At 50.4% G+C, this 14,626-nt stretch overlaps 1 protein-coding gene and 1 pseudogene across 1 annotated transcript in view; both read left to right on the top strand.

Annotated features, from left to right (window-relative positions):
• Positions 1 to 14,626, top strand: part of LOC142046878 (uncharacterized) — a 783,739-nt gene that overhangs the window by 108,442 nt on the left and 660,671 nt on the right. The gene's annotated exons all lie outside the window — the stretch shown is intronic.
• On the top strand, positions 4,441 to 6,348 carry LOC142046848 (uncharacterized; annotated as a pseudogene).

Raw genomic sequence — 14,626 nt, 5'->3', positions numbered from 1 at the left:
ACATCCTGCTAAACAGGAGGTAAATATTTCAGAGTTAATCGGGATGGACAAGATTTCTGTCCAAGGAGCAATTGCATAGAGAGGAATAAGAATGTAAAGCAGAATGACACACAAGCGTACCCGGGATATTGCTGTATTGAATGATGCACTGTAGTGGTGGCCATGTTGGCCCCAGGACATTAGAGAGACAAAGTGGGGGAGGTGATATCTTTTATTGGACCAACTTCTGTTGCTGAGAGACAGACAAGCCTCTGAGCCATACGGAGCCCTTCTTCAGCTCTGGGGAAAGTACTTGAGGAAGAGGAAAACTTGGTTCTCTCATCAACCGAAGTTGGTCCCGTAAAAGAGATCACCCCACCCGCCTTGTCTCTCTGTGTTGAATGAGACACACAGGTACTTGTGATGAAGAAAATATTCTTTAGCCAGACTGAAATTTTTAACCGCCCTGAAAAAGCCATCCAGTACATGGTACTTACACCAAAGAGACAGGTAGGACGTGCCTAAAGAGAGAAGGCATCGGCCTGTGCTGAGAGGGCATTATCAGACTGGAGGGAGGAGCTCAAGCATTGGTCTTGGGACCAATCTTAGTCAATATTTGTATTAATGACCTTCGCACAGGAAGTAGGAGTGTGCTAATGAAGTTTGCTGATGATACACAGTTCTCTGGATTAATGAGGAAGTTTCTGTTACTGGTATGAAATTTCCTGTTGTCTGCACCTGGGATGGATTTGCTGTGTATTTGCATATAAATAAGCACATTCGTAACTCTGGCCAGGAATCAGATGGGCCATTTGTAGAATCATGTGGTCAAAAGCAGCAAGATCTTGTGTAAATATGTATATATTTGGGGAAAACAAAAGTTTGAGTTCATAGGTTAGTGTGTCTCTTCTCTCAGCTAGAGAGGAAATGGAGTGTTTGTTATGGCTCTTACTCAAAAGAGCAACACCTGGCACAATCTAGCCAAGTTCTATTTACAGTTCAGGTTTCCAAACGTCTCTTCTGATGCCTAGGGGAGGTGTCATGTCACAGCTCCATTTTCCCTGTCCCTACCTTGCCTTTTTTGTAAAGATTTTAAACAGTGTCTTCCAGCCGACATCTTCTGCAAGCTTGGTGACCTAACCATCCCAGCCTCTGAGCCTGGAGCTCCTTTTGACTGCCTGTTGCTATATCAAGAGTACGTAGTATTTCAGTAGCATCACCTGAAAGCTCAGATAGGCAGTTCTTTGTCTGGCAGATCGTGGCTGCCATGGCAATGGATTCTTAGAAGGGTTTCATTGCTCTCCCCAGCACTGCCTCTTGGGTTCCCTGAAATGACTTTGCATGGGAGCATGGCTGTGCTGTTTGTTTCTTGCTATAAAGTATTTTGCTCAGTGTTTTCTTTGTGCAACTCCTAGAAGTGCGAAGAAATCACACGCTGACCATGGGCCTACAGAACACAGTACCTTGCAATATAGTCACCAGCTGAGAGTGCCAACCACAGAAAGCCACACAGATGAGTGGACAAGTACAGTTCTGAATAGGTTTTTGGGCAGGAGAAAGGATTGTGTAGGCAAGAGAAGGATTTCCTTGGCTCCCCTCCCCCCCATGAACAAAGTCACTGGCTTTGTTCTTTTTTTAAAAAAAAATTTTCACCAAGCAGAGAGAAAGAAACATAAAACTGACCAGAGCAATATCCATCCGAATAAGATCCTGTCCTTGGTGAGATTGATTGATGTACAATGCACCTGCCCGTCTAGCTGCTAGACCCTGATCCTGCCAGATCGTGTGCACATGCTCAGCCTTATGCAAGCGATCATTGCCACAGACATCAGGGGAACTACTCACATTCACTGTGAAACACAACATGTAAGCACATGCAGGATCAAGGTCTCACTTTGCAAATGATGACTCACTTTTGGCCAGTCACTGTGACTGCTCACATGCTTAAAGTTCAGCATGTGCTTAAATGTTTTTGGGCTCAGGACCTTAAAGAACAAAAACAGCATAAAACTGGGAAAAACCAAACAGACAAGGACAGAAACATCCCAACCGAAAGCAACCCCATCGGCGAGTCTTGTCTGATGCCCTAATGTTTGCTCAGCTCCAGGGACCTGCCAATGGGAGCAAATGCCAAAGGCAGGGGCTTGAACTGACTAGCACAAGTTTCAGAGTAGTAGCTGCATTAGTCTGTATCAGCAAAAAGAACAAGGAGTCCTTGTGGCACCTTAGAGAGACTAACAAATTTATTTGGGCATAAGCTTTCGTGAGCTAAAACCCACTTCATCGGACGACAGTAGTTCTCAAACTTTTGTACTGGTGACCCCTTTCACATAGCAAACCTCTGAGTGCGACCCCCCCATATAAATTAAAAACACTTTTTGATATAGTTAACACCATTATAAATACTGGATGCAAAGTGGAGTTTGGGGTGGAGGCTGACAGCTCGCAACCCCCATGTAATAACCTCATGACCCCCTGAGGAGTCCCGACCCCCAGTTTGAGAACAACTGGACTAGGAACTGACAACAGATGCTGCCCAGCGAATCTTCAGAGCCACAGTAGAGCGCAAGCAAAATGAAGCCTCTCAAATGAGCAGGGCACAGACCACTCCTGGCCAGGGGCGGCAGGTTTGTATAATTGTTGGTGGTGCCCAGAACAGGTCCAAGTCTCTCCCCCTCCCCACACCTGCCTTGTAAGCCAATATACAGTAACTCCTCATGTAAAATTGTCCCGCTTAACATTGTTTTGTTGTTACACAGCTGATTAATTAGAGCAGTGGCTCTCAAACTTTTTTTTCCGCGGACCACTTGAAATTGCTGAGGGTCTTGGTGGACCACTTAATGATCTTTCCAAATGTTGTCTGTACCGTTAGCTAACTATTGTAAAGTGCTTTGGATAAAAGTGAAATATAAAAAAAAACCCTTAATAATAATTGAAGATTTTTTGTTCTACACATAAAAGCACACAACTCAGATTTTAATATCAGTAGTTGGAACCTTTCTAATGTGATGGATGTGCCCTCTCGCCCCTGCCACAGCAGCCCCCAAGCTAGGACTGAAAAGAAGGGGGGTTCTCTCCCTCTGTCCTCCACCACAGCAGCTCCTGAGCTCAGTCTGGAAAGGAGGGGGGTGTCTCCCCTGCCACAACAGCCACAGAGCTGAAGTTGGGAAGGAAGAGGGTCTCTCCCCAGCAGCTGCAGCCCTGGAGCCTCTTTCTCTGGCTGCTGTAGCCCTACACATCCCAAATTCCCCCAACCCCTCTTCTCACACCACTGCCCCCTACTCCTATTCCCCTCAAGGCCACCACCTCACCTTACAAGTGCATTTTCTTCAGGGTCCAGGCACCTAATTAGAGGAGCCACACCTGCACGGCTCCACTAATTAGGTGAGTGGCCCTTCATTCTCTCATGTGCGGCCGCCCAGGAGTGCATCTTAGAGGGAACTTTCCGCGGACCACCTGAATGGAGCTCGAGAATCACTGGTGGTCCATGGGCCGCAGTTTGAGAACCTCTGAATTAGATAACATGCTTCTTTAAAGTTGCCCAGTGCTCCCTTATAGTGTTGATTGGCAGCCTCCTGCTTTGTCCACTGCTTGCAGAAAGAGCTAGCTGGTGGGGGCTTGGAACCAGGGTGGGCCGACAGCCCCCCATCAGCTCCCTCATGTTCCCTGTGCGGGAGCCACCCAGCAGACTATCAATTGCTGGGCAGTTCAGGAGTCCCTTGGCACACTGCCATGTGCTGTGCCTGCCCTCTGCCTTGGAGCTGCTTCAGGAGCCTCCTGCTTGCTGTGCAGGTAGAGTGACCAGATGTCCCGATTTTATAGGGACAGTCCTGGTTTTTGGATCTTTTTCATATATAGGCACCTATTACCCCCCACCCCTGTCCTGATTTTTCACACTTGCTGTCTGGTCACCCTACGTGGGAGGGGGAAGAGAGGTGCTGTTGGTAGGGTGTCCCCCTCCCCCGTTCCTGCCCCCCATCCATCCCCACAGAGCAGAGGGGGACACGACAGGGCTCAGAATGGAGGGAGCTTGCTGGCAGCAGCTACTGTCTCAAAGTCTCTCTCTCACACAAAGCTCTGGTCTACACTGCAAGTTTAGGCTGAATTTAGCAGCATTACATCAATTTAACCCTGCACCCGTCCACACGACTAAGCCGTTTTTTTTTTTTTACTTAAAGTGCTCTTAAAATTGATTTCTGTACTCCTCCCTGATGAGGGCATTAACGCTGAAATCAACCTTGCCGGGTCGAATTTGGGGTAGTGTGGTTGCAATTCGACAGTATTGGCCTCCGGGAGCTATCCCAGAGTGCTCCATTGTGACCCCTCTGGACAGCGCTCTCGACTCAGATGCACTGGCCAGCTATACAGGAAAAAGCCTGGGGACTTTTGAATCTCATTTCCTGTATGGCCAGCGTGGCAAGGTGAAGGTGAGTGCAGATCTGATCAGCAGAGGTGACCATGATGGAGTACTAGAATCGCAAAAGAGCTCCATCATGGACCGAACGGGAGGTATGGGATCTGATCGCTATATGGGGAGAGGAATCCATGCTATCAGAACTCCCGTTCCAAAAGATGAAATGACCAAACATTTGAAAAAATCTCCAAGAGCATGAAGGACAGAGGCCATAACAGAGGTCCGCAGCAGTGCCATGTGAAACTTAAGGAGGTCAGGCAAGCCTACCAAAAAACCAGAGAGGCAAAAGGCGCTCCCGGTCAGAGCCCCAGATGTGCCACTTCTATGATGAGCTGCATGCCATTCTAGGAGGTGCAGCCACCACTACCCCAACCCTGTTCTTTGACTCCATCAATGGAGTAGCACGCAACAGGGATGCAGGATTTGGGGACGAGGAAGATGATGAGGAGGTTGAAGATAGCTCACAGCAAGCAAGCGGAGAAACTGTTGTCCCTGACAGGATCTCTTTCTCACCCTGGACCTGGAGCCAAGACCCCCCGAACCCACCCAGGACTGCCTTCTGGACTAGCCAGGTGGAGAAGGGACCCCTGGTGAGTGTACCTTTGTAAATATTATACATGGTTTAAAAGCAAGCATGTTTAATGATTAATTTGACCTGGCATTCATGGCCAGTATAGCTACTGGAAAAGTCTGTTAACGTGTCTGAGGATGGAGCAGAAATCCTCCAGGGACATCTCCATAAAGCTCGCCTGGATGTGCTCCCAAAGCCTTTGCAAACGGTTTCTGGGGAGCACGGCCTTATTCCATCCTCCATGGTAGGACACTTTACCATGCCAGGTCAGTAATACCTAGTCTGGAATCATTGCGTAACACAGCGTATGGTCCTGGTGTTTGCTGCCATTCAAGCAATATCTGTTCTTTATCTCTCTGTGTTATCCTCAGGAGAGTGATATCATTCGTGGTCACCTGGTTGAAATAGGATGATTTTATTAAGGGGACATTCAGAAGTGCCCGTTCCTGCTGGGCTGTTTGCCTGTGGCTGAACAGAAATGTTCCCCGCTGTTAGTCACGTGGTGTGGGGAGGGGTGAACTGATCATCCCAGAGAATTGGGTGTGTGGGAGGGGTTAGTTGGGTTTGTGCTGCACGTTAACCTGAAAACCACTGCCCCTCCTTTTAAATGGCCAGCGCATTTTAAGTGGCCAACCCAATGGGTGCTTGGTATGGGAAATGAGGGTGCTGCTGTTTGAAACCATTCCCATATGTTATAAAGGTTAAAGAAGCCAAAAGACTGTGGCTTACTATGGCTGTCTGCAAGCCGAATTCTGTTGCCCGGCACTGTGTGAGTGATCTCTCACACCAAACCAGCATACCCTCAATAAGAGACAAAATGCGACCTTGTATCGAAAGCACATGTGCTATGTAATGTTAACAGCAAGGTTTACCATGAAAGAGTCTACCCATTGTTCTCTAAAATGTGTCTTTTTAACTACCACTCTCCCTTTTTTTTCCTCCACCAGCTGCAAATGTTTCAACGCTCACACTATCTTCTCCTTCCCAGAGGCTAGAGAAGATTAGAAGGCGAAAAAAATGCACTCGCAATGAAATGTTCTCTGAGCTCCTGCAGTACTCCCACCCTGAAAGAGCTCAGCTGGATGCGTGGACGCAGACAATATCAGAGTCCAGGAAAGCACCATATGAACGCAAGGACAGGTGGCAGGCTGAAGATAATAAGTGGTGGGCTGAAGATGATAAGTGGCATCAGCTTGCAGACCGAAGGCAAGAGGCAATGGTGAGGCTACTGGAGGAACAAACTGATATGCTCCAGCGTATGGTTGAGGTTCAGGAAAGGCAGCTTGAGCACAGACTGCCGCTGCAGCCCCTGTGTAACCAACCACCCTCCTCCCCAAGTTCCATAGCCTCCTCTCCCAGACGCCCAAGAATGTGGTGGGGGGCCCTCCAGGCACCCCAACACTCCATCCCAGAGGACTGCCCAAGCAACGGAAAGCTGGTATTCAGTAAGTTTTAAACTGCAGTGTAGCCCTGTCCTTGCCTCCTCCCCCACTCGACCAGGTACTTCCCTCCTCCCCCACCCCTCCAGGGCTATGTTGGCAGTTATCCTCCTATTTGTGTGATGCATTAATAAAGAATGCACGAATGTGAAGCAACGATGACTTTATTGCCTCTGCAAGCGGTGATCGAAGGTGGGAGGGGAGGATAGTTAGCTTACAGGGAAGTAGAGTGAACAAAGGGGTGTGGGGGGGCAGGGCTTCATCAAGGAGAAACAAACAGAACTTTCACACCGTAGACTGGCCGGTCATGAAACTGGTTTTCAAAGCTTTTCTTATGCGCACCACACCCTCCTGTACTCTGCTAACTGCCCTGGTGTCTGGCTGTGCATAATTAGCAGCCAGACGATTTGCCTCAACTGTCCACCCTGCCATAAACGTCTCCCCCTTACTCTCACAGATATTATGGAGCACACAGAAAGCAGTAATAACAATGGGAATATTGGTTGTGCTGAGGTCTGACCTAGTCAGCAAACAGCCCCAGCGGGCTTTTAAACATCCAAAGGCACATTCTACCACCATTCTGCGCTTGCTTAGCCTATAGTTGAACTGCGCCTTACTACTGTCCAGGGTGCCTGTGTAGGGCTTCATGAGCCGTGGCATTAAGGGTTAGGCTGGGTCCCCAAGGATAACTATAGGCATTTCAACATCCCCAACAATAATTTTCTGGTCCGGGAAGTAAATCCCTTGCTGCAGCCCTTTAAACAGCCCCGAATTCCTGAAGATGCAAGCCTCATGCACCTTTCCCGGCCATCCCACGTTGCAGTTGGTGAAATGTCCCTTGTGATCCACCAGTGTTTGTAGCACCATGGAAAAGTACCCCTTGCGGTTATGTACTGGGTGCCCTGGCGCTCAGGTGCCAAGATAGGGTTATGGGTTCCATCTATCCCCCACCACATTGGGAATCGCATTGCAGCAAAGTCATCCACTATGACCTGCACCTTTCCCAGAGTCACTACCCTTGATATCAGCAGCTCTTTGATTGTGTTGGCTACTTGGATCACAGCACCCTCCACAGTAGATTTGCCTACAAAGAGGTTGGCTTGTTCAGCCTGGCCAAAAGAAGGCTGCGGGGGGATATGCTTGCTCTATATAAATATATCAGGGGGATTAACGTTAGGGAGGGAGAGGAATTATTTAAGTTTAGTACTAATGTAGGCACGAGGACGAATGGGTACAAACTGGATATTAGGAAGTTTAGACTTGAAATTAGACGAAGGTTTCTAACCATTAGGGGAGTGAAGTTCTGGAACAGCCTTCCGAGGGAAGTAGTGGGGGCAAAAGACTTATCGGGCTTTAAGACTAAGCTTGATAAGTATATGGAGGGGATGTTATGATGGGATAGTTTAATTTGGGCAATTGATTTTGGATTATCGGCAGATAAGTCTGCTCAATGGTCTGTGAGGGGATGTTGGATGGGATGGGAACTGAGTTACTGCAGAGAATTCTTTCTTGGGTGCTGGCTGGTGAGTCTTGCCCACATGCTCAGGGTTTAGCTGATCGCCATATTTGGGGTCGGGAAGGAATTTTCCTCCAGGGCGGATTGGCAGGGGCCCTGGAGGTTTTTCGCCTTCCTCTGCAGCGTGGGGCATGGGTCGCTTGCTGGTGGATTCTCTGCAGCTTGAGGTCTTCAAACCACAATTTTGAGGACTTCAATAACTCAGTCAGGGGTTAGGGGTTGTTATAAAAGTGGATGGGTAGGGTTCTGTGGCCTGCCTTGTGCAGGAGGTCAGACTAGATGATCATATTGGTCCCTTCTGACCTATGAGTCTATGAGTCTACTCCAAATTGATGCCTGACTGACCGGTAGCTGTCTGGCATTGCAAGCTGCCACAGGGCTATCGCCACTCACTTCTGTGAGGGCTGCTCTCATCTTGGTATTCTGGCACTTTAGGGCAGGGGAAAGCAAGTTACAAAGTTCCATGGAAGTGTGCTTATGCAAGCAAAAGTTTCGCAACCACTGGGAATCATCCCAGACCTGCAACACTATGCAGTCCCACCAGTCGGTGCTTGTTTCCCGGGCCTAGAATCTGCATTCCATGGCATGAACCTGCTCCATTAACACCATGATGTCCACATTGTCAGGGCCCGTACTTTAAGAGAAATCTGTGTCCATGTCGTCATCACTCTCATCATCACATTGCTGTCACCTCCTCCCCTGGTTTTGCTTTTGCAGGTTCTGGTTCTGCATATACTGCAGGATAATGCACATGCTGTTTACAGTGCTCATAATTGCCGTGGTGATCTGAGGGGGCTCCATGCTTGCTGAGCTATGGTGTCTGCACTGAAAAAAGGCACGAAACAATTGTCTGCCGTTGCTCTGACGGAGGGAGGGGCAACTGATGACATTGCTTACAGGGAGTTACAAGGGGAGGTTGAATCAAGGAGAAACACACACAGCTATCACACAAAATGGCTCCCTCAAGGATTGAGTTCAAAGCCCTGGGTTTAGCAGACCAATGCTCAAACCACTGAGCTATCCCTATTCCTGCATCTCTATTAAACTTTTAATAGGACTGCATCTCTATTAAACTTTTCAAGGTGTCCCAGACAGCCCTCACTGAAATGACTGTCAGACGTTGATTTCATGGCGGGAGGGAGGGGGGAGCAAATAAATACAAAACAAATCTGGTCTCTTTCTTGTTTTGATCCACTCCATGTCTCTTATAAATCTTAGGCTGGCAGCAGACGGTGCAGTATGACTGCTAGCCATTGTCATAATCTGCTGGGTGCTCGCCAGAAGATGGTGCAGTGTGGCTGCTAGCCATTGTCATCTCCTGGGTGTTCGGCAGGAGACAGTGCAGTACGGCTGCAGGCAGGACTGAATCTCCAGGAGATGAAACTTTAAAGAGAATGACCTGGAGTCACTCCCATTTATGTCCATGCGCCCCTGGCAGACCTCACCAAGGTCTGCCAGCAGCACTCATGTCTGCCCAGGCACCCCTGACCAACTTCACCAAGGTCGGCTAAAAGAGCACCCAGGAGACAACGACAACGGCTACCAGTCATAATGCACCATCTGCTGCCAAAAGGCAATGAGCTGCTGCTGTGTACCAATCCAGGCCCACGTCTGCCAGCACCCAGGAGACATATGGTGACAGTCAGCTGTTCGGGTTCCACGCTTGCCGTGCTATGGCGTCTGCACAGGTAACCCAGGAGAAAAGGCGAGAAATGATTGTTTGCCGTTGCTTTCACGGAGGGAGGGGCCACTGATGACAGGTACCCAGAATCACCTGCGACAATGTTTTTGACCCATCAGGCATTGGGCTCCCAACCCAGAATTCCAATGGGCAGCAGAGAGTGCACCACAGTGCAATGCTCCAGAAGTCGAGGCTAGCCTACGTACTGGGGATGCACACCGCTGAGTTAATGGTCTTAAGTGGGGACACGCACACAATTGACTGTATAAAATTGATTTCTAAAAAATTGACTTCCATAAATTCGACCTAATTTTGTAGTGTGGACTTACTCACAAGGCGTGTGTCTCTGTCATACTGTCTCCCCCCTCCCTCTATTCTTGCTGCCTTAGAGAGTGTGAGGCTGCATTAACTACATGTTAACTCTTGAGGGCTCAACCGAGTGCTAGTTCATCATTTAGCAGTAAGGCATTCCCTGGGAAATAGCCCACACTCTGACTTCCACCTCATCCAAGCTTCACAATCATAATTGCTGTGTACAGTATTAAATTGCTTGTTTAAAACTTATACTCTGTGTGTGTGTATATATATAGTCTTTTGTCTGGCAAAAAAAAAATTCCCTGGAACCTAATTCCCTATTTACATTCATTTTTATGGGGAAATTGGATTCGCTAAACATCGTTTCACTTAAAGTAGCATTTTTCAGGAACATAACCACAACATTAAGTGAAGAGTTACTGTATATATTTTTAAAATAATGTAAAAATGTGAGGGCTCTGTGGTGGGACTGGTGATGAGGGGTTTGGAGTGTGGGAGAGGCTCAGGCAGAGGGCTGGGGTGCAGGGGTGAGGGCTCAGGGCTAGGGCAGAGAGTTGAGGTGCAGGGGGTGAGGGTTCTGGGATGTGAGAGGGCTGAGGATGAGGAGTTTGGAGTGCAGACCAGGCTGCCCCGGGGCAAGGGCCAGAGAGGAGTGCAGCAGCGAACTCTGGGGGAGAGCTTCTTCACTTCCCCTGTGCACCACACTCACCTCGCACCACTGTCACTGCATGTGCTCCTAGGGCCCCCCTCAGGTACAGGAAGCCCCCTTGCAGGACCGGTTCTAGGCACCACCAAACAAGCACATGCTTGGGGCGGCACATTTCCAGGGGCGGCAACCTCGAGTCAGCCCTGGGTAGGAGCCCTGTAGCAGAAGAAGCCCTGCATGTTAACCGTGAAGGTGGCCCTGAACCCGAAGCAATAAGCCAGCATCACAGTCCCTGCCATGATCACCATCTGGAAGTAAAGCTGGTGAGCGCAGAGGGCACAGGCACTCTGGCTCCGGCGGCCGCCCCGCCCCCCCTCTGCACGCTCTACCTGCTCCCTGGCAGCATCCACTGGGGGAGGAGGCGGCTAGTCCCAGCCAGCAGTGGCGGTGGCGCCCGGGCCCAGGCTGGAGCACATGGGAAGCACAGGAGGCTGGTGAGTTCCGGGCAGTGGCTCGGCTCATGGGCTAACACCGGGCAACTGCACGAACACGGCCCTGGCACAACCCCACGTCCATGGGTGGCTCCTGTCAGGCAGCTGCACCCGGGCACAGGCTTGTGCACAGGGGGAGCAGGCGGCGGCCAGACCCAGGCAGCAGCGCCAGCTTTGTCCAGCCACATGCAGGGGAAGGCGGGTCTCCTTCCTGGAGCAGCCCCTGGCTGCTGGAGCAGGGATCCCGGCTAAGAAGGAGATCCAAGGGTTCCCCTCTCCAGTGGCTCTGGGGCCTCAGCATTCGAGCCAAACCTGCCCCTGGGCAGGTGCCTGATGCCTCTGCCAAGCACCAGCCTCCCGCAGGAGGGAGGAGGGCGGGAATCCCAGTCACTCCGAGCTGACCAGCTCAGCCCGCATGAGCCTGGCTCCGGGCAGGCAATGCAGTTGCCGCTCCTGGGCTGGCAAATCCGCCACCCTTTCCCCTCTTAGGATTTTGTGTCTTTGTCCAAACAGCTGGAGCAATAATTGCCCCTGCTGAGCAGCCTTGTGCACAGCCTCTACCGCCGCCTCCTCCACTCTAGCTACTTGCTAGACTTGGTGGTGCAGAGCTGTCCTCCACGCCAGCGATGCCAGCCCGTGAGAAACACACACACGCTGTCAGACTCCTCATCTTCTGCTTTCACCTCGCTTTCCAAATTGCTGCACTGGGATTCCAGGGAGTTTAGCAAAGGGTGCCCCACCCCCAACCCTGCCCAAAACCTTGCCCTATTGCAGTTTGTTTGCAAAACAAGCACCTTGATGCTGCCTCTTTAGTGCCAACGCCAGGGGCAGCTCCAGGCACCAGTGCACCACGTATGTGCCTGGGGCTGCAAGCCGTGGGGGGGCGGCCTGCCAGTCGCCATGAGCATGCCGCTGAATCCATGTTACCGGAGGACCTCCCGCAGGCACGCCGCCGAAAGGCACCTGACTGCCATGCTTGGGGCGGCAAAATACATAGAGCTGCCCCTGGCCAACGCTGGGTGCAGCTCGTGATCAGCAGGCAGTGGGCAGCTCCCTAGAGGACCTGGAGACAGTCCCACCTGGAGCACTCTAGTGGGTAATGAAAGGGAGGGAGAGCCTCAGAATGGACTGAAAACTCCCCAGAGCCTAGTTCACCACCAGGCTTATCGAATTTTAATTTAGTTAACAAGGTTGGACTATAAGAGGTTGATCCCAAACCCACTGAAGTTGGCAGTCCTCTTTCCATTGTCTTTAGTGAGCCTCTGATCAGACCCTAAGCACACACTTTCTATGCTCTGCTTCTTATGTGAAAACAACATCATTCCCAGGGCAAATATTTAATGAGATGAGCATTAAGTATGTTTAAATTTCTAATAAAAGCTCAGAAACCACAATGTATTTCTCAATAGTACAATAACAGCAGTACAATGGTTAAATGCTTTTATTGTGTTTTTTAAATGCTTTATATGTATATTTCCTTCATATAAGCTGCTCCAGCACATGAATAGGATCTTACCTGAAAGAGGACACTATATATTTAACTTTGGTAAAATAAAACAAATAAATACTCCATCCTTTGGGGAAATCACACTTACATATAAACGGAAAAAGGAGTCATTTAAAAATGCAAGCATTTGAAAGATTAAACAAAAAATGGTAAATTCTTTTACAGATGTACCAATATATGCTTCAGAAAGTTATGCTCTGAGATCAGAACTCCAAAAGATAAATACAGATAACAAGTAACTTTCAGGTTGTGCCCCAAAAGGACAAAAGCCAGAGACTGTAGTCAAAAAGCTTAAATGGTCTTTTACAAGGCCAGACTGTTAACCTTAAATCCATTTTAAACTTTACTTGTCTTTGTTACTACAATCAATCAGTCTGATCTCAGTTCTGAACCAGATTTGACAGTTATTTTTTCCCTCTCCTGCCAGAGCAAAGGAACCTCTGCAGATTTTGCGTGTGCTTTACCTTTTTTCCTGTGCCATACTAACAAGAAATACTCCCTACAGAAGGACTGGCTTAGCATAGCATGGAAATGTGGCACTGGAACAGCAATAGGGTTGGCAGATTCTGTCGCTTTGGTAAAGAAAGTGCTGAATAGGAGAATATATTTAGAAAATGGGGAAAATTATTCTTTCAAACACACATACAGCTTTGAGAAAAGTCAGATTCAGTTATACTGAAAAGTTGGACTCAGAATGTAAATTATTCACAGTTGATTAGCCCAAGACAAGCATTTCTCAAACATTCTCAATGCTTAAAATTAAATGAGTACACTAGTAGGAAATTGTTTTATTTCACTAACTACAAATTGTCTGTTTTCATTTTTTTAAATTTTAAACAGTCAAAAAACAAAACAAAAAAATTGCAAAGTTCAAATGTGTAAGAGCCAAAAAAAAAAGGGAGGGGGGGGTGCAGCCAATTTTTTTTTGCTTTGGGAGGCAAAAACCCTAGATCCTGCCCTGCCCCCTTGTCTCCTCTGCAGGGGCGGCGGGGCTCTGGCCGGGGTAGCGGGGCCACGGGGCTCCGGCCGGGAGAGCGGGGCTGCGAGGTTGCGGGGCTCCAGCTGGGAGAGGGGGGCTGCTGGGTTGCGGGGCTCCGGCAGGGGGAGCGGGACAGCGGGGTTGGGGGGCTCCAGCTGAGAGAGCTGGACCGCAGGGTTGCAGGGCTCTGGTTGGGGTAGTGGGAACGCGGGGTTGCGGGGCTTCAGCCGGGAGAGTGGGGCTGCAGGGCTGCAGGGCTCTGGCAGGGGGAGCGGGACCACGGGATTGCAGATCTCTGGCCGGGGTAGTGGGACCACAGGGTTGCGGGGCTCCGGCCAGGAGAGTGGGGCTGTGGGGCTCTGGCTGGGGGAGCAGGACAGCGGGATTGTGGATCTCTGGCCAGGGTAGAGGGACCGTGGGAGTTGCCGTGCTTGGCTGGGGGAGCATGATCGCGGGGTTGCGAAGATCTGGCTGGGAGAGCGGAGCTACGGGGTTGTGGGGCTCCAGCCGGGGCAGCGGGTCTCTGGGGCTCCAGTGGGGGAAGCGGGACCGCGGGGTTTTGGGACTCCAGCCGGGGTAGTGAGGCTGCAGGACTTGCCACGCTTGACCTGGGGAGCGGGACCGCGGAGTTGCGGAGCTCTGGCAGGGGTAGCGGGACTGCAGGAGTTGCTGCGCTCGGCCGAGGTAGCGCAACTGCGAGGTTGCGGGGCTCCGTCCAGGGGAGTGGGACCACAGGGTTGCGGGGCTCTGGCCGGGGTAGTGGGGCCGCAGGATTTTCTGGACTGCCACCAGGGAAGTGGGACCGCGGGTTGCGGGGTCCTGGCCGGGATAGTGGGGCTATGGGGTTGCTACCAGGAGAGCAGGGCTGTGGGGTTGTGAGGCTCTGGCTGAGGTAGCGGAGCCTAGTGGCTTCAGCTGGGAGAGTGGGGCTGCAGAGTTGCGGGGTTCTGTACGGGAGAGCAGGGCTGCGGGGTTTCGGGACTCCGGTGGGGAGAGGAGGGCTACGGGGTTACGGGACTCCGGCAGAGACAGCGGAGCTGCAAGGTTGCAAGGCTCTGCCCGGGAGAGCGGGACTGCGGGGCTCTGGC

Source organism: Chelonoidis abingdonii, chromosome 5 (assembly GCF_003597395.2).
Source record: "Chelonoidis abingdonii isolate Lonesome George chromosome 5, CheloAbing_2.0, whole genome shotgun sequence".
In the NCBI taxonomy this organism is placed as follows: Eukaryota; Metazoa; Chordata; order Testudines; family Testudinidae; genus Chelonoidis; species Chelonoidis abingdonii.
The sequence above is the reverse complement of the archived record's forward strand: the minus strand, read 5'-3'. Positions and strand labels throughout refer to the sequence as shown.